The 24,764-nt window shown below is 36.7% G+C and overlaps 1 long non-coding RNA gene across 1 annotated transcript in view; it reads right to left on the bottom strand.

Annotated features, from left to right (window-relative positions):
* Nucleotides 1-752: 752 nt before the first annotated feature.
* The window catches only part of LOC131395749 (uncharacterized), a 35,101-nt gene continuing 11,089 nt past the window's right edge, over nt 753-24,764 (bottom strand). Inside the window, exons 2-3 of the long non-coding RNA XR_009216376.1 lie at nt 4,054-4,252; nt 753-2,602 (exon numbers count right to left, since the gene is read on the bottom strand). This is a non-coding gene — a long non-coding RNA (uncharacterized LOC131395749). The remainder of the gene's footprint in view (nt 2,603-4,053; nt 4,253-24,764) is intronic.

The raw sequence follows: 24,764 nt of genomic DNA, 5'->3' as shown, positions 1-24,764 counted from the left end.
ATGCTTAGATACTCATCCATGTGCTTGCATGTAGAGACAGCTCATTCATTCTCATCGCCGCATAGAAGTCCATTCTATGAATATACCACGATTTATCCATTTTATGGTAATGTACATCTGGATAGTTTCCAGTTTTTGCCAATTGCATAGTGCTGCTCTGAACATTCTTATACCTGTCTTTGGTGCACACATATATACATTTCAGTTTGATGTAAAACTAGATTGGAATGCTGGGTAATTGGATATGCTGATGTTCAGATTTAGTAGATAGTGCCAAATAGTTTTCTAAAGTAGTTGTATCAATTTCTCTCCCCAGAGTGGTGGATTGGAGCTTGAGTTGCTCCACAGCACTTAGTCTTGTCAGTCTTTTTCCTTCTAGTCATTCTAGTGCATGTGAAGTGGTATCTCATTATGGTTTCCACTTGAGTTTCCGTGATATCTAATGATATTAAACACCTTTTTACATGCTTATATACAGTTGAATATCCTCTATGTGAAGTGCCTGTTTGAGGCTTTTGCCCATTTTTCTATTGGGTTGTCTGTCTTTTCCATTTTAATTTGTAGAAACTCTTTATATGTTCTCCACATAAGTCTTTTGAGAATATGCATATTGCAAATATCTTCTCTGTGATTTCCCTTTGCACTCTCATGATGGTGTCTTCTAAGGAACAGATGTTTTTAATTTTAATGGATACAGTTATGTTTTTCCCCTTTATGGTTAGTGTTTTTTGCAACATGTTTAAGAAATATTCTCCTAAGGTTTTTTTTTTTTCATAGCACTTTATTGTTTTGTATTTCACACTTGCCTTTATCATTTTCCTGGAATTATTTTTGTGTATGGTGTGAGGTAGCAGATGAGATTTTTTCCACCCGTATGGTTATCCAATTAACCCAGCACCATTTGTTGAAAAGTCTATGCTTTCCCCACTGCACTGTAGTGTTGCCTTCGTCATGAATCAAGCAACTATATAAGTGTGTTTCTGGATTCTCTGTTCTGTTCCCTGGTCTATTTGTTTATCTATGTGCTGTTACCACACTCTCTTAATTGCCTACAATTTACCTTTAACTTTGGTTTAGGCATATCCCTTATTAGCAGCGTGTAACTGGATTTAGGTTTTCTAAACTCACTCTGAAAATAATTGTCTCTTGAAAAAGGGGTTTCACTAAACCATTTATAGTTATTGTTATAGTTGATATGTTTGGTCCATTTTTTTGTTTTCTGTTTTGATTTATTTCATATTTCCTTTATTTTCTTTGTTTTATCTTATTTTTAAATCACCTAAAAATTAAACAATTTTAACTGTTAAAATAGATAAATTTACAAGTATTAACTTCTTTTCAGTCATATCTTTGGTATCAAGTCTGTTGTAGCTTTCCTTGACTGTTTCTGCCCTTTATAGGTTGGAATCCCTGTGCTTTATAGGTCTAATCGTGTTTTTGGTGCACACATATATACATTTCTATCATTTCTCATTGGCTTCATCATGTTGTCCTTTCTCCTGATCCTTCAAGAGATTTCTCCACCTCAGTGACTTGTCCTAAAGAATCATTTTTCCTCTTGACCATCTTACTGTTAACTTTATTTTTGCTGTTGTAATTTTAGTTTTCTGGTGTGTTAGCTAGTCTCTTAGTCTCTGAGCCAGAAGTCAGACCACAAGGGAGGCAATAAAGCCTATTTCTATCTTTTTTTTAGTATTTGCAGGTTGCTTCTGTGTTGCTAGCAAAGTCTCTGGGCTTTAGTGGTCTCGCGTTTTCTGTCCCTGGTTATGACAATAAATTGACTCTTAATTTTAGTTTTTATGCTGTGAGATTTCATATCATCTGTTAAGTAGGATAGATGTTAGTGAAGTATTGAGAGATTTCCTCTATTGCTAACCAGAACCTCTCCTTCCAACATCGTGTATACTACATCTTTCTAATGTGCTTCTCCAAAAATATATTTTTAAATAATAGTAACAAAAATTATAAACTTAGAGGTTTCATGCTTCAGCAATCTTTCAACCTCAGATCCTCATGAATTCTTTATAAATCATTTGATGCCATTTATTCACCCATTTAATAGCCTCCTTTATGAGCCAGAGTCTTGAATCTTCCACTAGAAGTATGTTCTTGTATAAGTCACTCACCCACTGATGATCTTGGTTTCCTCAATTCAGACGATGAGGTGATGGAATTAAACTGATCTCTAAGATTCCTTACAGTTTGAAATCCTGTGGTTCAGTGAAATGCCGTCCACACTCATGCTTATTTTAAAAATCACACTAAAAATGGTCACAAAACAAAACCAGCTTGCAGAAATCACAGATCTTGGCATTAATAACCTTCCTTCCTAACAATTTCTTTTAGTTGACTTTTGCCCAGAAACTACTGGCATTGTGACAGTGAAGCGTTAGTTCATAATCAAAATATACTTGCTCTGCTTCTTTTTGTTGGTTAGGATGGGAGAGTTAATGCATCCTCACTAGGTACACTTGTTTATAAGACCTTTGAAATTGCTACCTCACAAGGCTTCTGCGGAAACAGCACGTAGCTAACACATCAACCCACACTTTGAGGACCAGCAAGATCCTGCAGGGGGGGTAAGAGGAATCCTTTAAGTTCTCTGAAAAAGATAAAAGATAATAAGGAGACATCAATGACTCTAGAAAAAAATGAAGTTATGACCTGTATCCTCTTTCATGTGCACAAATTTCATATTGTTTTCCTACTATTCTACCTGAGAAGGGAGACATTTCTCTGTAGTGTTTTGTTTGCTTATTTAAACCAAGATTAGTCCTTTTTGTAGAATACCCTCCTAAGAATAATCTATGTCAATTAATCATCACATAAAGCCAGAATATCTAGATATAAATAAAAGAAATTAAATCCCAAGTCTGAATATTCTATCTTCGCACTGCTGAACTTGGGTACTTTGCGACAACTGCATAATTGTTTTTTTTTTCCTCTATTTAACTATTTGGAGCTGTGTGCATGGAACTTGTGTATGGGAATGTGCACAAGATGGCACTGGGATGGCAGAATATCTCTTTCACTGTTTAAATAACTCCCTATAAAATGAAATTGTTTTAAATGTTAAAAGAAATTTTGATAGAGATTTTAAAGTGCTGCCTCCAAACAGTTTTTTGGACTCCACCATAGGAATGATTTCAAAGACATTGGTTCCAGCCTGTAAAACACCATTTTTACCCACAATGAAGCAAAATTTAATCCTCAGGAAAGCAAGGTTAGCACAGGCCTGTGGTATTTTAGTACCGGAGATTCTTGGAAATGACCTGTAAGATTTATAAAAAGGTTGCACCAGTGAATTCAGAGGAAGATGAAATGAAATGCGTCCAACACTCTAGCCAGGATGCAGTCACATTGCATCTTAAATGAGAGGCAGGTGTTGCTCTGGAGCCAGGTGAGACAATGATCATAAAATACACAGGTATCTACTCGCAGGTTGCAGGGCAATGACCATTTACATCAAAGGCGGCATTAGAGTACGCAGCGATCCTCAGCCAGGCTGCTCAGAGACCCATGGTCAGAGTGTTTTTAAAACCAGAAAAGTTGGTGAGGAAAAATTTCAAACAAGAGGCCTCTGTCTTGGAGTTCTTTTAAAAACAAACCAAAATTTAAGGCAATTCAAAAATAACCCCAAAAATGTAGCATCAAAAGAAAAGGAGTATAACACATATTTAAAATCTGTCAGCAAGAGTTGTCACTTTCTAAACAAAAATTGTTGAGTTCTTGCATTAGGAGGAATCTTAGAGATTATCTCGTCCAACCTCTGTGTCACATTCATTTAGGCCACAAATATTTATTCAGCCCTACTATGCACCAGGCAGAAGAGAAAACTGAAGATTAGAGGAATTAAGTGTTTTTTCCAACATCACGCTGAATCTAATAGTCATCTATATAGGTAACAAATTACCCCCAAATTTAGCAGCCTAAAACAACCTATTATCTCAGTTTTTTGTGCATCAGGAATCTGGCACAGCTTAGCTGGGTCCTCTGGTTCAGGGTCTCCTCACAAGGCTGCAATCAAGGCATCAGCTAGGGCTGGTGTCTCACCTGAAAGCTCCCCTGGGGAAGAGTCCCCTTTCCAAGCTTGTTTATGTAGTTGTTGGCAGAATTCAGATCCTTGAGGTTGTTCAATCTAGGACTTCGATTTCTCACTGGTTGTTGCCTGGAGGCTTCGCCTAGTCCCTTGCCACACAGGCCTCTTCAATGTGCAGTTTTCTTCATCAAAACCAGGAAGACAGTAAGTCTGCTAGCAAAATGGAAGTCATAATCTTTTGTAACCTGATCACAAAGTGATGCCCATCGCATTTCCCATATTCAATTGGTCAGAAGCAAGTCACTTGGTCCAGTCAAGGAGAGGAGATTTTATGAGGGCACCCAAGGGAGGGGATTATATAAGGGCATAAATACCAGGAGGTGGGGATCATTGGGGACTATCTTAGAAGTTCACCTAATGTGTTCCTATGCTACAAACAACATACTTTAGGTAAATAACAGAGAACAATGGATTCCTCTTTTCTGAGCCATGTAGAGTGGTATCTGCAGAGAAATCCAGTTGATTTCCATCAATAATTTTTTTTTAGTATTTCACCATTTACTTCGTATTTTGAGCAGGTGGTCAAAAAGTGCTTTCAGTATAGCAGTTATAATCCAAGGAGCCCTGTCTCCTCACTCTGCACTTTAATCCACTTATATTAGAGTGGCCATATAATTTATCATCTGATTCAGCACACTTTGGGAAGTGAAAGGGGATGGTATGACATTAGAAACTACAAGAGTGAACCAGGACCATCCTTGGTAAACCTGGACATATAGCTACTCTACTTGTATCCACAATGGAAGAATAATCCTTCTCCAATTTGAAAACTCAAAGCTTGATTGGTAAGGAAGGAAAGAGAGCCATGGAATCAATCCTGACCCTCAGTGAGGTTGCAGTTCTGCAGCCAGATAACCCTCCCATCCTGCTGGGAGCCTTTTCGTGAAATCAAGGATCTCTAGAAGCCCAAAGAGATTCTTAATGCTCCTGTATTGCCTCCTCTCACTGTCACTTTTCATTCCTTTCTCTATTACTTTAATGAATAAATATGATATGCACCTTGCCTCTTTCATGGCTTTGTGATAGTTCTGTTGTTTTCAGCCCTTTTATTTTATTTCATTTTTAATATTTCCAAATGTAGTTATGCAGGATAGGTGGCCAAGGTTGCCAGTGATTGACATTTGGATGAATCAGTCATTTCTTGATATAACATTGACAACAGATTTTCAATGGAAGATGATAATCCAGTGTTTCATCAAATGCTTATTTAAAAATGAAAATCTGCAAGACCACTGTCTATTAGTTGTCAATTCCTCTTCCTCTTTTAACACTCATGCCATATACTTCCAAGTTAGACACGTAATAGGCATTCATAGAGCTTGATAAATTTATTAAAGGCAGCAAGCATTTGCAAATATTTGTTGAAGCTCATGGAAACACTGCCTGCAAAGCAAGCATTTCTTTGGTAAAAATATTTGTTGAAATGAATACTTTCATTGAAAAACAAAAGCTAGTAAAACATTTACTTCGTTTGAATTGATATACTTACTACTTTAAACAGAGTTCTGAACATGGAAATCATTTCTGTAAGCCCAGGGCATCAGTTAAAACTGAGATCAGACAGAGAAAGATAAATACTGTGTGATCTCACTTATATGTGGAACCTTAAAAAACCTATACCCATAGATACAGAGAACAGATTGGTGGTTGCCAGAGGCGAGGGGTGGGGGGTGGGCAAAGTGGGTGCAAGTGGTCAAAACACACACTTTTGAGGATGTAATGTACAACATGGTGACTATAGTTTAAAAAAAAGGTAAGGTCTAGAACAATATCTCCTGTGAAAGAATTTCCCGTACAGTATATGCATGATTGAGTTGTTCTCTGGTAGCCTTTTAGAGGACAACATACCCTCCATGTCTAAGCTGTCCATCGGGGGGTCTCTTATTGTTTTCTAGCCACTCAAATAAGAGAACCAAGGTAATGTTCATGTTCACAATTCTACCTTCACATCCGCCTGGCCATCTGTGCACTTGTTCTTGAATATATGTATATGTCTACATATATGTATATATGATATGATATGATAAAATATTTCAAACTTTACAAAACGGCCTACAATCAAACCCACATTCTCTGGGGCAACCATTATTAATGATTTCTTATATATCCTCTTAGAATTTTTCTATGTATATGCAAACATATAAACATTTGAATATATGTTTCTTTTTTCTTTTTTTTTACACAAAAGGGAGAATATTATCACATTAAAAAAAATTAACACTATACTTTGAAGGTCTTTCCAAGTGAGTACTTATTTGTTGATCTGCCTCGTTATATCTAGCAATGCCCCAAGCAGTCCACTAGTGGATGTGCCACATTTAATGTAGCCAGCCCTAAACGTTTAGATTGTTTTCTGGTATTAACAACTAGCTGCTGTGAACATCCTTGTCTTTTTATGTGACTGCGATTACATCCATTTGTAAACCCCTAGAAGTAGAATTGCTGGAGCAAAGGGTATACACATTCTTTATTCTGATAAATATTGCCAAAGTGAGTGAGCCTATTTATACTCAAAATATCTCCAAATACACAGCCATCTCACACTTCCATTCACAGAGAATAAACATGTCATTTCCCTACATCTTTAACTAGTGTGTCACCAAACTAGTTCATCATTGCTTATCCCATAGGTGAAAAAGTTCTTTTTTTCTGATTTGATTTTCTTTGATTACGATTATGGTCAAGCATCTTCTAAATATTTGTATTCTAGTTATATTTCATTTTCTGTGAACAGCATGCTTTCAGATTACTTGCTGATTTTTCTATCAGACTGTTGGTTTTCCCTGGTCTGAAATTTGAAAAGTTCCACTAGCTTTGGGTAGAGTTTTTACATAGATATATACCAAATTTATATAGATATATACCAAATCCTGGATCGAGTGTTCTTGGGAACAGTTTAACCACCATAATGTTCTTAAATATGATTTTTATTATCCTTTAGCTGCTATGGCTTTGGGCTTTAAAAAAATACACAAGGCTGGTCTTTTACAGAATGGATTTCAATTTTTAATGTCAGCTCTTAAGAAAGCCTCACTCCCGTCGTTCCCTTAATGATGTGCTCACGCTCCGCATTAGCGAACAGCATTTTGTTTCTATAAAAGCATTAACTCTCTCTGGTCCTGGTTTTCACTGGCTTTCTCTGGATTGCTGTCAAATACTGTGGTAGTAATAAAAGTAATTCTGTGCTTCACTTTGAAGTGTTAAAGTTGAGGGTTACTTGGAGAGGCTGATTTATTTGGCCAATGTGGGAAGGCTTTACGAAGCTGGGGCACATGGGTTTGTCCTGATCTAGCTAATGCAACGCTTCAGGGAGGCTGTGCAAATAGAATATATTTATCCACTCTTTTGATTTATATATTTTCTTAAAGGTCATGATTTACATTCTGGTTCTCTATCTCTCTTTCTGTTGCTTTCTGAGAAATGCAAAACCTGTAGGGAGAAAGAACTGTATTCCAGGATCTGGCTTTGGAGAGATTTTCAAATGTAACTCCCATTAGTATCAATGAAGGCGGGGCTCCCCAGTCCTTCCTACTCTAGCCAAATGCCTGCAGGGTAATGGATTATCTTCCTCTCAGCCGACTCCATGGGAGATATTCTCAATGGTTTATGCATTCTGGCCAGAAAATACTCCCTGTGGACACGAGAGGAGATTTCTTCCTGTGTTCTCCAGCAGAGGTCCGCTGGGATGGAATCTGGCTCACAAAGTGTAAACCCCATGTCCTGTAAAAAGAAGATCAAGGGCAGTGTTGGCACTAAGTGGTTGTTCAAAAGTTTCCAACTGTTCTAACTTTTCAAAAACAGAGAATGTGTTCTTGTTGCTTTAGCCTTAGGGAATACTTGAAGAAGGTGTCTTTAAACACCCACTCAAAATGCCCAGATTTTAGGAGGAGGAAGGAAAACCATAATGAGAACAAAGCTATTGGTTTCACGTTTGAAAAACGTGAAAACCAAAAACAGAAAGGCAGGAAAAAAATAAAATGCAAAATCTTCCAGAGCAGACTTTTATGTTTGTCTGTGCAGAAGGCATTTTCAAACCGAAAGCCAAACAATGGGTGACCAAAAAATTATTTGGGAGCTCAAAGATATTTCCTTGACGTGTAATTGTATTGCGTTAGAGTTTAGGTATCTATAACATCTTTTGTGATGAAGCAAGGGGTGTGCTTAGTAAATGAATAATGTGCTTTTGGAAAATCAGCAAGAAAATCTGAGCGCAATCCAAAGAAACAAAAGAGCTTTCTAAAAAAAATCTTCAGGGTGGAGTTGTTTCTGTGTCTCAAATCCTGGATGGGAACTATTGGAAGATTGATGCCGTTACCCAGCGCGCTTTCAACCAGTGCAGCTTCATCACATAATGTTTTTCTGGTTGCTCCACAGAGTTTAAAGGACAAAAGGTTAGCAAACACTTAAATTACTGGTCACATCAAGCTTTTGTTTTGTGATTCCTAGGCTCCAGGGAGGCCTACAGTTTTGGACTTGAGTTGATAAAAGGCAGATTCAGAGAATTATTTATTTTGCTCTCTTTCCATCTGGGCGTCCACATTAATTGAATGGATTCATTTGGTGCCATTTTCGCTCCCTTTAGAATTTTGGTCATGAAAATTAAGAATCATAACTCTAATATCTCACACAGTCTGTGAGTAATGGCAGGACACTTTATTGCTCTGACCTTTCCAGTTTTCTAAGTTTTGATTTGCTGAGTTCTTTCCTCTTCTTTCTTGCAGTTTACTTATTATAATTATTAATGAGGAAGCAGAAAAATGACCATTCAGTCAAACTTTAGGGAATGGAACATAATAAATGGTCTCTGTCTAGGATCTAACATTTGCCCCTAAATACAATAATTATTAGGTTGCCTGATGATATGCTGAATTTTACAAAGCTCTTATTAGGGAAAGAAAAAGAACATAATAAATCCACTAATGTGGGTAATGACTGGTATGGAAATTGAAAATGGTTCAAAATCAACCTACTGCTTTTTTCCATCTTCTAAATGCCCCCTGGGTCCTAATATTTTTCATCATATAAGTATACTTGCTTTTCTCTCATTTCAATTAGTTCTGCATTGCCAAGAAGCTCCAGAATTATTTGCAATTAAGTGCTATCTGGCCTTACCCAAGCACTGCCGCCAAATTAAACAGAATTTGAAGAAAAATATAACAAACCTGCATTAGTAGATTACTAAAAGCCTTTTGTGTCTTGCTCATTGTTTGTTCCCTGGCACTAAACAACACGAACTGGGAGGCACGCAGTGAGTGGAAGCTCTTAAGTGTTGTCAGTGGGTCCTCAATGATGACTGATGAAGTGTTGAACAGCATGGTTTTCTCCTTGGGCTTTCCCACTTCTTAGACATAAAGGTGATCTTAACTTAAATGTAGGACTTTTTATGTGCTTTGTAGAGAAGCCAAAAGACAGAGTGAATGGGGTGCATGGTGAAGGTTGAGGCAAGGAGAGTATAAAGGAATACTTTCTATTCCATGGTTTAAAGAATATTTGAGATCTGAATCTTCACTATTTGCAGTGCTATTATCTACCTTTCAGGTTGTAGAAAATATTGTGTTTACAAAATATTTTTTGGAATAAATTCCTTGTCATTCACAAATGTAATCATTTGTTGAGGACAAAACTGAAAAAATAGTGGGATTGAAAAGAGACCTTAATGTCACTCCAAATCTCTCTTCCACAGACCTCCTATTGATGTGTGAACATTTTTTAAAGCTTAACTGAAGTCAGAGCAGAGCAGTGGGAAAAAAGTCAGACCCTGAGAAACTGGGACCAAATTCCAGATCTACAAAGCAAAATAAACAACAACAAAAGAAACAACATCAACCAAACAAACAAAAATCCACCAAACTATGAAGTGGAAGAAGAAGTGTGTGGAAGACGTAAACTATGAAGAGAAGGAAGTTGCTCAGCCTAATAAAGATTAGCTATTGGAAAACAAGAGCAAGCATCATACTGAATAGCGCAACATTAGAAGTATTCCTTTTAAAATTGGAAAAAAGAAAAAGATGTCCGTTATTACCATATAACTCAACACTATATTAGAGAGTTTGCCAATGTAATAGGACAAAACAAAGAGATTAGAAGTATAAATGGAATAAGAGGAAGAAACAAAACTAGTGCTGTTTACAGATACGATTGTTATTATGGGCTGAATGGTGTCCCCCCAAATTTATGTATTGAAGACCTAACCCTCAGCATGTAATTGTATTTAGAGATAAGGTCTTTAAAGAAGTAAGTTAAAATGAGGTTTTTAGGGTGGGCCCTAATTCAATATGACTGGTCCTTATAAGAACAGGAAATTTGGGCACACAGAGGTACCAGAAACATGTGCAGACACAGGGGTGACCCCGAGAGAACACGGTGAGAAGGTGGCTATCTGCAAGCGGGGAAGCGAGGTCTCCAAAGGGACCAAGCCTGCTGACACCTTGATCTCAGACTTCGAACCTCCAGAACTGTAAGAGAATAAATCTCTGCTGTTTAAGCCACCCAGTCTGTGGTAACTGTTATCACAGACCTAGCAAACTAACACAAATATCTACTTAAAAATGCAAGTAAATCAAATAAGATCAATCAAGTGGCCAGATAATGACCAACATATAAAAATCAATTGCGCTTTTCTGCACTGTTGCCCTGGGGGAGAAAAGATCCCATTCAAAATACCAACTTAGTGTCGGCCCTGTGGCTTAGTGGTTAAGTGCACACGCTCCGCTGCTGGCGGCCTGGGGTTCGGATCCCGGGCTTGGATCCTGGGCGCACACCGCTTCTCTGGCCATGCTGAGGCCGCGTCCCATATACACAACTAGACGGATGTGCAGCTATGACATACAACTATCTACTGGGGCTTTGGGGGGAAAAAATAAATAAATAAAATCTTAAAAAAAAAAAATACCAACTTAAAACACAAAATAAACACCGAGACCAAAAATGTGCAAGACTTTAAAAAAGAAAACTATAAAATTTTACTGAAAGACGTTAAACAAACAAAAATGCACCATGTTCTTGCATAGGAAAAGTCAATTGTAAAAATGACAATTCTGTCCCCAAATTAATAAAAAAATTCAGTGCAATTCCAATGAAAGTCCGATCAGGATATTTTTATAAGGCATAGTAGGAAGATTATAAAAATTTGAAAGAGAAAACATGAAGGAATTGATAAGCAATTTTTGAAAAATTAGAATAAAAAGGAGAATACTTTCCTATTGGCTGTCAACGTACCATGAAGATGTAGTAATTAAATCAATGAGTATTTGTTTAGAACTAGATCAGTGGAGCAGAATAGAAAGCATGCATGTGTACATAGGAATTTTTAAAATTATAGTGTTTCAAATGAATAGAGAAATTATTGAATAAATGCTGTTGAGATAATTGACTTGCCATTTGGAAAATAGTAAAGCTAAACTCTCACTTGACAGCATGAACTTAAATAGATTCCAGATGGCTTAAAATGTTAAATATTGAAAACAAACCCAAAGAACTACCAGAAGAAAATACAGGAGATATTTTTCACTATAATTTTAAGAGAGGAAAGGCTTTAATAAACAAGATACAAAACTCAGATCCTTATAAAATGAAACACAATAGAAAACTTCTGTGTGATAGCATAAATAAAACAAAAAATTATGCCACAACCTGGGAGGAAATATTTATATAATATGTAGTAGACAAAAGATTAATATTCAAAATTTATAAAGCAAGCCTACTAACTACTAAGAAATGATCAAGAAGCCATCAGAATAATGAACACAGGAAACAGTTAATTCACACCAGAAGTACTATAAATGGTCAATAAATAGGAACTCTGAGCCTCTTTAGTAGTCAAGTAAAACAATGAAATATCAAATTCTATCCATCATTGGTAAAAATTGAAAGGATTTATACATCAAGAATTGGCAAACATGAAGAAAATAATACTGAGGAAGACTTTTTGGAAGGCAATGTGGCAATATCTGTCAAAATTAAAAATTCATTATATGCTTTAACTTGGGAGTACCCTTCTAGTAGTCTAGCCTAGAGAAATAGTCACACGTGCACAAAGATGAGTGTTCACCAGAGTGGTTTATGTAACTGCAAAAAGTTGGTGTATTAGTTTGCTCATGCTGCCATAATGAAGTACAACAGACTGGGTGATTTATTTCCTCACAGTTCTGGAGGTTATAAGTCCAAGATCAAGGTGTTGTGTGGCAAGATTGGTTTCTTCCAAGACCTCTCCCCTCGTAGATGACCATCTTCTTTCCGTGTCATTATGTGGTCTATCCTCTGTGTGTGTGTGTCCAATCTCCTCTTCTTAAAAGGACATCAATCATATTGGGTTGGACCCCACCCTAATGACCTTATTTAACCTTAATTATCTCTTTAAAGACCTATCTCCAAATATAGTCACATTCTAAGGTATTGGGGGTTAGGACTTCAACATGGGAATTTTGAGGAGACACAACTGAGCCATAATAGTTGGGAATACTCTAAATGCAAAATAGGAAAGTTGTTGTAGTAACTCAGGCTATGGAAGAGTATACAGTCATTAATAAGAATGAGGTAGACCTATGAAAGATTTTCAAAACGTTGTTAAGTGAAAAAAGAGTCACAGTGTATAAGTGTGTAGCATGATTCCATTAATGTATAAAGAAGAAAGAGAAATTGATATGGGTACATACCAATATATATTTTTAGAGAGAGAGAGAGAGAATTGCAAGAGTATACACCAAAAGTATGCTTTTGCTTCTGGGAAAGGAGTGGAAATTGGGCTAGGATAGCAGATAAAGAGTAGGGTAGCAGATAAAGGATGAATTTTATGTTTTGCTCTGTATGCTTCCATTTGAATATTTTACAATGGGAATGAATTTTTAAATTACTTAAATAACCAAATAAATAACAAAATAAAGTGACACATACACTACACAAAAAGAAATTTTGAGTTTTGATTTGAGCAAAACCGAATTTGTAACTGTTGGGTGTTTTCAAAATTCTACTCTCTGACAGAGTCCAGAGCAGCCCTAATTCAATTTCTTCCCTCTCCTGCTGTTTGCTTCCATGCAGAATGTGAATTGATGCTCAAATCAACTGGCATAGTGATGTTAAAGTATAAAACTCAAAGGAGGAGCTAGAGAAAATGCCTTCCAGCTTTTTCTAAGGCAGCGTCACTGAAGCAGGTGGTGGAAGACAGGTAGTGCTGGCAGGGCAAGCCTGTGATGAGAGAGGAGGAATTGCTGTCTTTCTGGCTCCTCTCCCTCTCCCCCTGTCCTGGGATCCCAGGACCTGTCAGTGGGGAGATTGGAGCAGCAGCTGGCCCTGAAGCTAAATCTTCAGAATTGGCTGGAGATTAAGCCCCACTTGTCTGGAAGCTCTGAACTGGTGCTTGGCAGAAATTATGGGAACCCTAGACTGGCAAAACTTCAATCCTTATGCCCCACAGCCTGAATATGTGCTGTCACCCTCCAAAAAACTTAGATCCAAATATAACACTCAGTCTTTATCAGACATGCCATTGTTTAAATAAGAGCAGAAATAAATGATTGGTTTGTTCAATCGAGCGTGGCTTTTAAGGCAACTGCCTATTCAGCTAAAATTTATATTTTTTAAATTCCAAACAGTTTTCTGCCCATAGAAACTGCCACAGGGAGGAGTATGGTTGGGAAGGAAAGTTACAAGCGTCAACATAACATGAAGATTCTCAGAAGGTAAACAAATCAATTTGCAACCCAATATTTTAAATAATGTGTCATGGGGGAAAATCGCTCAGGACTGTGGAGCTGTGTAGAGGAGGTGGGATTTGAACTGTGAGTTCTGGGGCATGGTGGGCTGGGGAGATGGTGCAGTGACAGGGAGTTGTGGTGTAATAATCAGGAAGAGGGAGGTTGTTCCTGGCATAAGGGAAGCTGAAGTGAAGACTTGGGGTGTGAGAGTGCGGCCAGCGAGAAGGATGTGCGCACAGGGAGATGGAAGGTGTTGTTTGGGGAGGAGTGAGGTTGCTGATAGAAAGCATTTTAGTCTTTCATGTGGCCTAGGCTGATTTGCTAATATTTCTGTCCCTTTGTCTCCATATGAAAGTATCGTAGGTAACACTGGCTGCTTACCTTAAAAGCATTATGAGAATTAATGAATTCAATTTCTAGTGCACTGTGAAATATCAATACCTTTATTTACAATTACCAATCTTTTTATTTTATGGTTATTGTTAGAATGTCTCCTCATTTCATAGAGCAATAGAACAGCCACCAACTGTATAGAGTCACAGGGGGTACAATCTGCTTTCCCATTTGCCCAGGATGGAGCCTAGCTTGGATGAAGTGCCACAGAGTAAGAGGAGGGGCCTTCAGAAACTGATGACGTGGGAGAACTAATCCAAATTTGCTCATTTTCTTCCTTCTGTCAAAATAACTTGCAATAGAAATAAAAATATGTGCTAAAAATAAGAATTCCTTAGCTTTACTCTGATATAATCTCATTCAGTGTCCCTCTGTATTCACACCCATTCAGAGCAGCATTTATGAGGAATGCAGAACATTAATTGGACTGGAACATCCTTACCTAGTAAACAGCAGACACTACCAAATAGTAATAAGATGCATCTGACCCTGGGTCACCTTTCTTCCTTTTAAAAGAAACTTTTATTTATTGAAGTATAACATAACATACATTTCTTCCTCACCCCCTTCAGTGTGATAATGTTTCTCATTTATGATGCAGGTAACTCAATTTGTTATGTTTTTATTCCATTTTCAGTTCCCCTCACAACTGGTTGGTCTGAGTTGTTTATTTTCTGGATATGTGTAACATTACTATGGTTCTAGGTGTGAGATGGATGCAAAAGACGCACCCAGAGAAGCGCTGCTCCCTCCTCATCCCTCCTCCTCTTTTCCATTCTTCTCTTCTATCTCTCTCTTTCCATCTACACCCTATAGTTACTGGTTTATCTTTCAGTATTTCTTTTGCATAAATGAACAGAAATGTCTGTGTTCTTCTGTTCCTTCTCTTCTACATGACAGGTAGCGTAGTATAGAGACCCTTTTTCACTTTGCTTTGTGCACTTAGCACTATATCTCGGAAATCACTCCACATCAGGTAATAGAGATCATCCTCTTTTTTCACAGCTACATAGTATTCCATTGCATGGAAGTACCACAGGTTACCCAAACACTTTCCAAAGTATGACATTTAGGTTGTTTCTAATCTATTGCAATTTCATGCAATGCTACAATGAATAACTCTGCATATACATTTTTGTATTGTTAGAGGCGTGTTTTTAGTGTAGATTCCTAGAAGTGGTATTACTGGTGCAAAAGGTAAGTTCAAGTGTAGTTTTATTGGGTATTTCCTAATTTCCGTCCAGGAGGATTGCACCAATTTGTATTCTCTCCAGCAATGTATGAGAGTGCCTGTTTCCCCAAACCTTGCCAACAAAATGTGTTGCCATATTTTTAAATTTTTGCCAATCAGTTGTTGAGAGATGGTATTGTTTTAATTCTCATTTCGCTAATTATGAGTGAGTATGCACAGTTTTTCACGTTATAGGGCCATTTAATATGTTTTTGTGAATTGTCTATTCATATCTTTTTCCATTTTTCTGTTAAATTTTTATCCCCTCTATCCTCAATTTTTAAGCATTCTTTATATATTAGGGATATTAGCCCTTTTTCTGTGGCATGTGTTGCAAATATATTCTCCCGGTTTGTCAGTTGTCTTTTGGCTTTTTTAAAATGATATTTTGTTTGTTTTTGTGATGCAAAACCTTTGCATTTTTTATTAGTCAAATTTATCTTCCATCTCTTCTTGTATTGCCTCTGGATTTTGAGTCATAGTTAGGAAGACTTTCCTATATTAATGTTAAAGAAAAATATAGCCATATAAACTTCTAGTACTTTAGGTTTCATTTATTTTCCTTTATGTCCCTGAGCCATTTGGAGTTTATTCTTATGTACAATGTGAAATATGGACTTAATTTTATCTTTTGCCAAACGGCTACTCAGTTGTCCAACATCACTTATTTTAAAAGTCCATCTTTACTCCAGTGGTTTCAAATGCCACCCTTATCATATACTAAATTTTCATATGTATTTGAGTCTATTTATAGATTTTCTATTCTATTCTACTGGCCATATGCCAGGATCACACTGTTTTAATTACGGAGACTTTATAGTATGTTTTAGTCTCTGCTAGTCCCCCTTCATAAATATTCTTTTTAAATGTTTCCTGACTATTCCTGCATGTTTGTTTTTCCATATAAACTTCGGTATCAACTTAACTCCATAAAATAGTTTGTTGGTATTTTTATTGGGATCGCATTGCATGTGTAAATTAGGGAAAACTCACATCTTTATTGTGTTGAGCTATTCTGTCCAAGGACAGAAGATGTCTTTCTCTTTGTTTAAATCTAATTTTTTAAACTTTCAAGAGTTTATTAAGATTGACCTTGTATAGATTTTACACATTTATTATTAAATTTATTTGTATTTTAGCTTTTTTAATGCTATTACAAATGAAGTTTTCTCTACTATTATGTCTTCTAACTTTTCATTGTTTGTGTATATGAAAGCTGTTGATTTTTTAATGTTAATTTTATATCCTGCTACCTTACTGAATTGTTTTATTGTTTGAATTAGTTTCGTCATTGATTTTATGGGGTTTTGCTAGTATGCTATTATATTGTCTCCAAACAGATCATTTTACTTCATCTTTACTAATTCTTATACCTCTGATTTCTCTTGTCTGATTACATTGGCTAACAACTGTAGTACCATGTTGAATAGGAGACGAGATTGTGATAATCCTTGCCTTGTTCCTTATCTTAGTGAAAATGCCTGCTAATATTTTAACAAGTATGAAAAATCATGGACATTGAATATAAAAAATTGTAGAGAACCTGGCTAGTGTTATTTTCCTGAACTTCGATGTGAATTTTCTTTTGGCAAGCATATAGCATGTGAAAAAACCACCTTGATCCAGTTGAAGACTGTCTATTTCTCTTTTTCCGTTACTTTTAAGGTGGATCACTTTCAGAGCTTTCAGCTAAAAATCATTGGAGACTCCTTTTTGTAGACTCTGCTCCAATTTTGTCTAGTTAGCAGATACTTTTGGTTTAGTTTCACAAATCTCACCCTGCACATATACATCTTAGGAGTCAGCAAATACCTCGAGGGGAAACCAATACAGACCATTGGGCTCTTCTCAATGCGCTTTTCTTCTTGCCAGGATCTTAGCACCTCAAGTCTTGGTTTCTTTGGATACTCTCTGAAAGTTTCAAACAGCTGGATTTTTTCTTCTTTGTATTTTATCCAACTTTGATGGTTGTTCTCAGCAGCAGGGATAGTCTGATACCAGGTACACCATTGAACTGGAAGGAGAAGTCACCTTCAGATCATCTGTCTTTTTTTTTTCTTTTTAAAGAGTCACTCTGAGCTAACATCTGTTGCTAATCTTCCTCTTTTTTTTCCCTCTCCAAGGCCCCAGTGCATAGTTGTATATCATAGTTGTAAGTTCTTCTAGTTCTTCTATGTGAGCCGCCACCACCGCATGGCTACTGACAGCTGGGTGGTGTGGTTCTGCAATTGAGAACCAAACCCAAAACAATGAGACTGCCGAACTTTAACCACTAGGCTATCAGGGCTGGCTCTAGGTCATCTTTCTTAAAGTGAATATTACTCTGGTGAACTTTGAAGGCCCAGTCAGTCTAAATTTTGAAGATAACTGGGTACTCACATTGGGAATTCATGCATTTTTTAACTCAAACTTATTACTGCACTGTCATGCAAAAAATCCCATGCATGTCATTTATATTGGAAATCCTATTAGTTATGTTCTAGTGGATTTTAGTTTCAGCAGATTCAGGTTAGAAGTTATGGTACATCTTCCCTGGGTTATAATATTCAGACTAGAAAACTTAGGTATTTTTACTCTACTCTCCTTCACTTCTCTTATTAGGTCAGTCTTAAAGATCTATTTGTTTTACCTCTTCAATGACTCTTTTCTATCCTTTACTTTCCATTCTCAATGATAATGCCGGGATTCAGACCCTGTCATCCTTTCCCTGGACTATTGCAGTGGCCAACTATCTGGATTCTAGCCTCTCATTTTACCCACCTACCTCCCCTCTAATCTACCTTGTATGCTGCTATCAGAGGTGCTCAACCTAATATACAGCTCAGAGGATGAAAATCAGCTCCTCAGAAACCTCTCCACTGCTTAATGAGTAAAGTTTGAACTTGCGAGTGAAGCCTTCATTATCTGATGTCATGTTATGTTCTCCTCCACAACCTCTCCTATTCTTATTTCATGAATCTCTGACCCAGTCATTCTGTGCTTGAACATGACACACAATAGCTCACCTTCATACTTTGTGTCATGTTGTTTTCTCTGATGAAACCGTTCTTTTAAAATCTTTTCAAATTTTTGAAATCCTGCTCATCCTTAAAAACCCGGCTGAAGTGCTATCACCTCCTTGAAACCTTCTCTATTCCTTCAAATCAGAATTAATCATTTCCTCCTTGGTATTCTGTAGCATTGCTTGTAACAATATTTAGCATTTACCTTATGTAATATAAAGAGTTAACATACGTTGAGTGCATACTATATGCTAGAGAGGGAGTTATGCTCTTGAAAAACATATCTCCTTTGCCCTCTAAATTCAATGAGAAATGGACTCTTGCTATATCCATGTCATTTGAGGTGCAGAACTATCTGATAAATTAACAGCTACTATCCCAGCACCTTCTATAAAGTAGACTCTTGTTAAATCAGTTTTTCTGAAACAAAGAAGCTCTTTATTGGATGACCACTCATTGGCCTGGAAGTCTTATTATTAACAAGAGGTCAATTCCTCCCTTCAGGAAAGTAAGTCAGGTAGCATTTATTAGACATTTATCATGTGAACACTTGTATGTTTCATATAATCTTTAACACAGGTTCTATTATGTTTCCCATTTTACATTTGAAGAAACTGAGGTTTTAAGGAAGTTAAGCAACCTGCTTGTGATCACATTAACTAGGGTCGAGCCAAACTGGAATTCATGGTTTTCTGTCTCCAGAGCTAGAGCACTTAACTATTATGCTATAAGGTCCTAAAGAGCTAATGATAATTGGAATTTGTTCCAGATTTGATATCTCAGACTACCTGTTACAGACCGCTATTTATCTCTTTAAATTCATCCTCCTTTTCCTCCTGGGAACATGGCTTCCCAGCTGGAGACTAAATTTCCCAGCCTCCTTTGCAGTTAGGAATAGCTATATGGCTAAGTTTTTTGCCAATGAAATGTAAGCTTCAGTGATGTGAGCAATTTCCACCTCATTTGTCTGAAAGACAATTGTTTGCCTTCTATTTCCTCTCTTTCCCTTTCCCAAGGGTTTAAAACCAGGCAAAGCAATAACCTAATTTTGATCATTTAGACAGAGATAACGTTTTAAGGATGGCACAGCAGCAAGATGAAATTAATCTAAGTCCCTTAATGGTTTTGTGGAGCAGAGCTGCCCCACTACCTATTTATGTGAGAAAGAAATAAAATCCAGTCTTATTTAAGCCACTGTATTTGAGAGGAGGAGGTCTCTTTGTTACAGCAGCTTAGCCAATGTTCCTCTAACTAATACACCATCTATTTCAAATTAATGCTATGCATGCTTTTCTGAAGACAATTTGAAGCTTCTCATCACCAGATTCTCAGAGTAGGGGACAGATATGGGCTAAGCAGGTACTTAGAAATGCATCAGTAACAAACCAAGCATCAATGAAAAAATTACAATACTAATGACACAGTTGAAACATTTTTCATCATGCTTTATGATTCCCAGTTAGAATCTCTTTCCATTGTAAACTTCATTTCTGCAACCAATATACTATAATTTATATTAGCTTACAATCCAGCCACAGAATGTTAATATTTTCTTAAGATAATATGGAGCAAGCCCTGAGAATTTAATGAAATAACCAGCTGGGTGACACTGAATATATTCTTCTCAGTTCTCTGGATGCACAGAGCAGGGAAGAAAACAGCTCCATCAGGGGAATAAAAAAGGGAAGACACCTGGCCAGATGATAATGAGAACCACACCAGCCTGGAGAAGGCAGAATAGGCTCCAGAGGACTGTTCAAATACCGAAGTGTCAGAATATGAAAACTGTCCAAGGGAAAAATCATATTTATCCTATACATGTCACGAGCCAAGATGGGGCCTGGTTTGAAAAGCTGAAGAGATTTAGGTCAGAAAAAAAAAAAGAAGGGTTAAGGATAAGAGAATGAAAGGGTGAGAACAAGAAGAAAAGGTAGCAGGAAAGAAAAGAAGGAAGGAAAGAAGGAGGGAGGGAGGGAGGGAGAAAGGAAGGAAAAGGGATGTATGGAGAGAAACAAAAACCAAGATACACAAACTGTATACATAGGTTAGTTCATGTTTCTCCCTTAGAGGCCGTAAAACCTTCCTGTGCGCCTCCCTCTGCAGATGTGTGACACGCCCAAAGGAAATCCGTGTGGGGGTTCAATGACACAAGAATCACACCTCATCTCAAGGCCCTCCAGCTTCTGGCAAGGCTTTTTGTGAACTTTACACTTAGGCAGAGTTTCATCTCTTAAGCAGGCACCTCCCTTGTATAAGTAGGAAAAAGAGCCAGAGGCAACAAAGAAGCATCTTTGCTCCAAGATCTAACTTCTTTGGGGTTTTTATATTTTCCAATGGTACACTTGCCATGTCACCATATATCCTCATGGAGGTTAAACTTAGGAGATCTAAGGACTCCCACAGCAAGTTTGCTTCTTAGGACATCAAGGAGAGCAGATGGACAGGGATATCCACAGACCTCCCAATGAAGGAGAAGGCCTGGGGTCTACCGTGGGTTGGAGCATGGGGGACCAGGGCTTCAGTGGTCTCCAGACGTACTCTAGTCTCCTAGTGAACTCCATCTTTACAATCTTTTCTCCTTCCTGGAAAACTCAGTCCTTTCACTTTTTGTACATTTTTTTTTCCTGGAAGACTTCAGCCAGTGGTCCCAGGTATTGGAATTTTTAGCTATAATAGATCTTAATTATAAATTTGCAATAATTTATATAGATTGTCCAGAAATAGAAATATAAATTTATATAGCCCAAGATTTACTGGAAGGATATTCTTTTCTGTCTGAAGTCTAATATGAACTCATATTTCACAGCTAAATGTTTTCTGGTATGAATCATTTAGGGGTGTTGGTGAGTTTGTCCCTTTAAAAGCATCATTGATAAAATGTTAAAGAGATAGATTTAAACATTTTTTCACAGACTGACCTCAAGAGGTTGTCTGGAGGACTGTGAAGGATAGTAAAATAATATATTACTTAAGTTATTAGAAGGGAGAAAAGATATAATTAAAAATTAAACCAAAAGATGGCAAAAAAAGAATAAATAAAAAGGATAAATAACAAGTGGGACATGTAGAAAACAAATGGCAAGATGGCAGATTCAAACTCAAATATATTGGTAATTATATTAAATATAAATGGATTTAAAATCTAGATAAAAGACAAACCTTGTTAATGAATAATAAAACAAAACCCAAATATATGTTACTTACAAAAGACTCACCTTAAATATAAAGGATATAGAAATATTGAAAATCAAAGGATGGAAAAGGATATAGAATGCACACATTAAAATAACGAAAGCTAATGTAGCTATCTTGCTATGAGACAAATTGAACTTCAACACAAGAAATATTACTAGAGGTAAAGACGGATATTTTATAAACATAAAAGATATAACAATTGTGAATTTGTATATAATAAATAACATAGTCTCACACTGTATAGAGGAAACACTGACAGAACTAAAAATAGAAATAACCATATGCACAATCATAGTTGTACTTCCCTCTCAGTAACTGATAGAATAAATAGATAAAAATTCAATAAATACATAGGAGATTCAAAAAGTAGGAGTAACTTCACCAAATTTACATGTAAAGAACACTGTACCCAGCACCTATAGAATAAACATTCTTTTCCAATGCACGTGGAACATTACCAAAAGAAACCGTATACTTGGCTATAAATCAAGTCTCAACAGATCTCAAAGGATGGAGATAGGTTATCTGAATACAATGGAATTAAACTTGAAATCAATAATAATAAAGAACCACTATGGGAAAATCTCCAAATGTTTGGAAATTAAGCAATTCATGTCTGAATAACCCGTAGGTAAAGAAGCAATTAAAATGAAAAACTAAAAATAATAAATTGAACTAAATTACAATGAAAATATAACATAATAAAACCTATGGGATGCAGCTAAGGTTGTGTTTAGAGGGATTGTATAGTTTAAAATCTGTGTATTAGAAAAGAAAGCTAAAGATGAACATTCTAAGCATTCATCTCAAGTAGCCAATTAATCCAAAGACAATGGAAGGAAATAATAAAGATAAAAGCAGAACTAATATAATAAAAGATAAATATATACACCTAGAGAAAAGCCAACAAGACCTAAAGGTGGTTTGTCAAAAAGACCAACCCCTTCCACAGGTAAACCCCTATGGGTCACCTTCCGTAGGTAAACCATCAAGAAACCAAAAGAAGTGAGAGATTACCAAAATCAGGAATGAAGAAGGGGTAGTTCTACAGAAAACCTCAAGTGTTTAAGGAAGAAATATACCAATTTTATATAAATTCCTCCAGAGAATTGAAAAAGAGGGAATAATTTCCAACTCATTTTAGGAGGTCAGCAAACCTTGATAACAAAACCTGAAAAAGAACATTATAAGGGAAGAAAATCATAAGCTCATCTCTCTTATAAACATAGATTTTGAAAATCTCCAACAAAATATTAGAAAATGAATCCAAGAAGACATAGAAAGGATGATCCTTTATGACTGCTTTGCATTTCTTTCAGAAATTCAAAGCTGGTTTAATATTTGAAAATCTATGTAATTCATCACATTATCAGAATAAAGAACACCCAAATGATCATCTCAATAGCTGTGGAAAAAGTATTAGATAGGATAAACCCCCATTTGTGATAAAAAGTCTTAGCAAATTAGGAATTGAAGGGAATTTAAAAAATTTTATCAAATTTTGGAGAGTATCGTCAAAAAAACCCCTCCACTTCTTAGTGTGGAAACATTGAAAACTTTCGCTGTTAGATCGCAAATGAGACAAGGACATCTGCTGTCATTGCTTCTGTTCAATATTGTCCTGGGAGGTCCAACCATGAAACAACGCAAAGACTCCCAGGGCACTCAGAAGTAGCCGAACTTCAGGGAAGGGTTAGCCTTTGAAGGGTAGAATCCCAAATCAAGCGGCTTATTCGCAGAGAAGTCTGTGGTCTCAGAAGAGTTGTGCTGACAGGCATGAGGAGGAGCCTTACGGTGTCTCTGATACTATCTAGGATTGACAAGAAGCCATTCTCCTGAATGGCCAGGAGAGAGAAGGAGAGAAGAGCCTATTTCAGAGAGCTGAAATCACTCTGGAAGGACCTGAGAGAGGCACGCAAGTATTAAAGAATCATTATTCACAGTATTAATCTTTCTCCAAATTTTAAGAAGTATTTCTGTTTGTTCTGCTAGATTTCCAGGCCTTTGTTGTACTCCACAGAGCAAAGAGTGAGCAGAACAAAGTGACAGAAAGGGCTCAATGAGCATTTGTAAGAGGGGTAATGTGCAACCTGGGGATGGTGAGGGGAAGCAAGGACATTGGTGGTTGGATGAGGGTAAGAGAGAGGAAATGTGAAAGGGGACCCAAGGCTGACTTTGTTTTTGGTCAGGATAGAGCAGAGAGATTTGGGAAGTAGCCAAGGTGAGCAGAATCTGCAGGGGATAGATAAGTAAAGGGGATTCTTTGGAAGAAAACTCCAGTGAAGACCTATTATACATTACTTTTCAAGGTTTTCCAAAGTATTTTTGGGGGGGAGGGCATAAATGCCCAGTTTTATTGGAGCCACCTATAGAAGATCCTCTAATTAGGGTTGCCAAATAAAATACAGGATGCCCAGTTAAATTTAAATTTTAGATAAACAACGAACACTTTTTTTTAGTATTAGTATTTCCTGAATCTTGCATGGGACATATTTATACTAAAAGAACTCTTTCATTGTTTATATGCAATTTATTTAACTGGGCATCCTATATTTTTATTTGATAAATCTTGCAACCCTATTAATATAAGAATTATAAAAGACATAGAAGAATTTTTATTACAGCATCACCATCATTTATCCATTGCAGTGTTTATTTGCATTTTGGTATATGTAAAAACAGAGTAAAAATTCAAAAATTACACATTTTCTCTTGATAAAATTTTCTTCTAATTCACTATGGTCAATGTGCTTCTAGATTATACAGTTTGTGTTGCTAACACACCACTGAGTGAAGAGATTTTTCTAGGTTGCAGGGCACCCAGAGAAATGTGATCTGAAAGGAGGTTTTACAAGTGGAGAGGGAGGAGAGTTTATAGGAGCTTCAGGACCCTGAGTGGTAGGGAAGAGAGGAAGATGGGAAGCTGAGAGCACCCAACACAAGCTTTAGAGAATGGATTCTGAGCAACTCTTAATTTGTAACCATAGCAAAAATCAGATGTCCTTTTACTGTTTTTTCTCCAGCTGAAGCTCATCAATTGTTATTTTTTCCACCTCAGCACACACTAAAAGTGCTATTCTATAGCCAAAATTACTGAAAAATCATCTTCCTATCATTTTAACACTTATGGAAAAGGCTTCTTGATATTAGTT

This window comes from Diceros bicornis, chromosome 3, assembly GCF_020826845.1.
Source record: "Diceros bicornis minor isolate mBicDic1 chromosome 3, mDicBic1.mat.cur, whole genome shotgun sequence".
NCBI lineage: Eukaryota > Metazoa > Chordata > Mammalia > Perissodactyla > Rhinocerotidae > Diceros > Diceros bicornis.
This window is presented reverse-complemented; position numbering and strand designations above follow the sequence as displayed.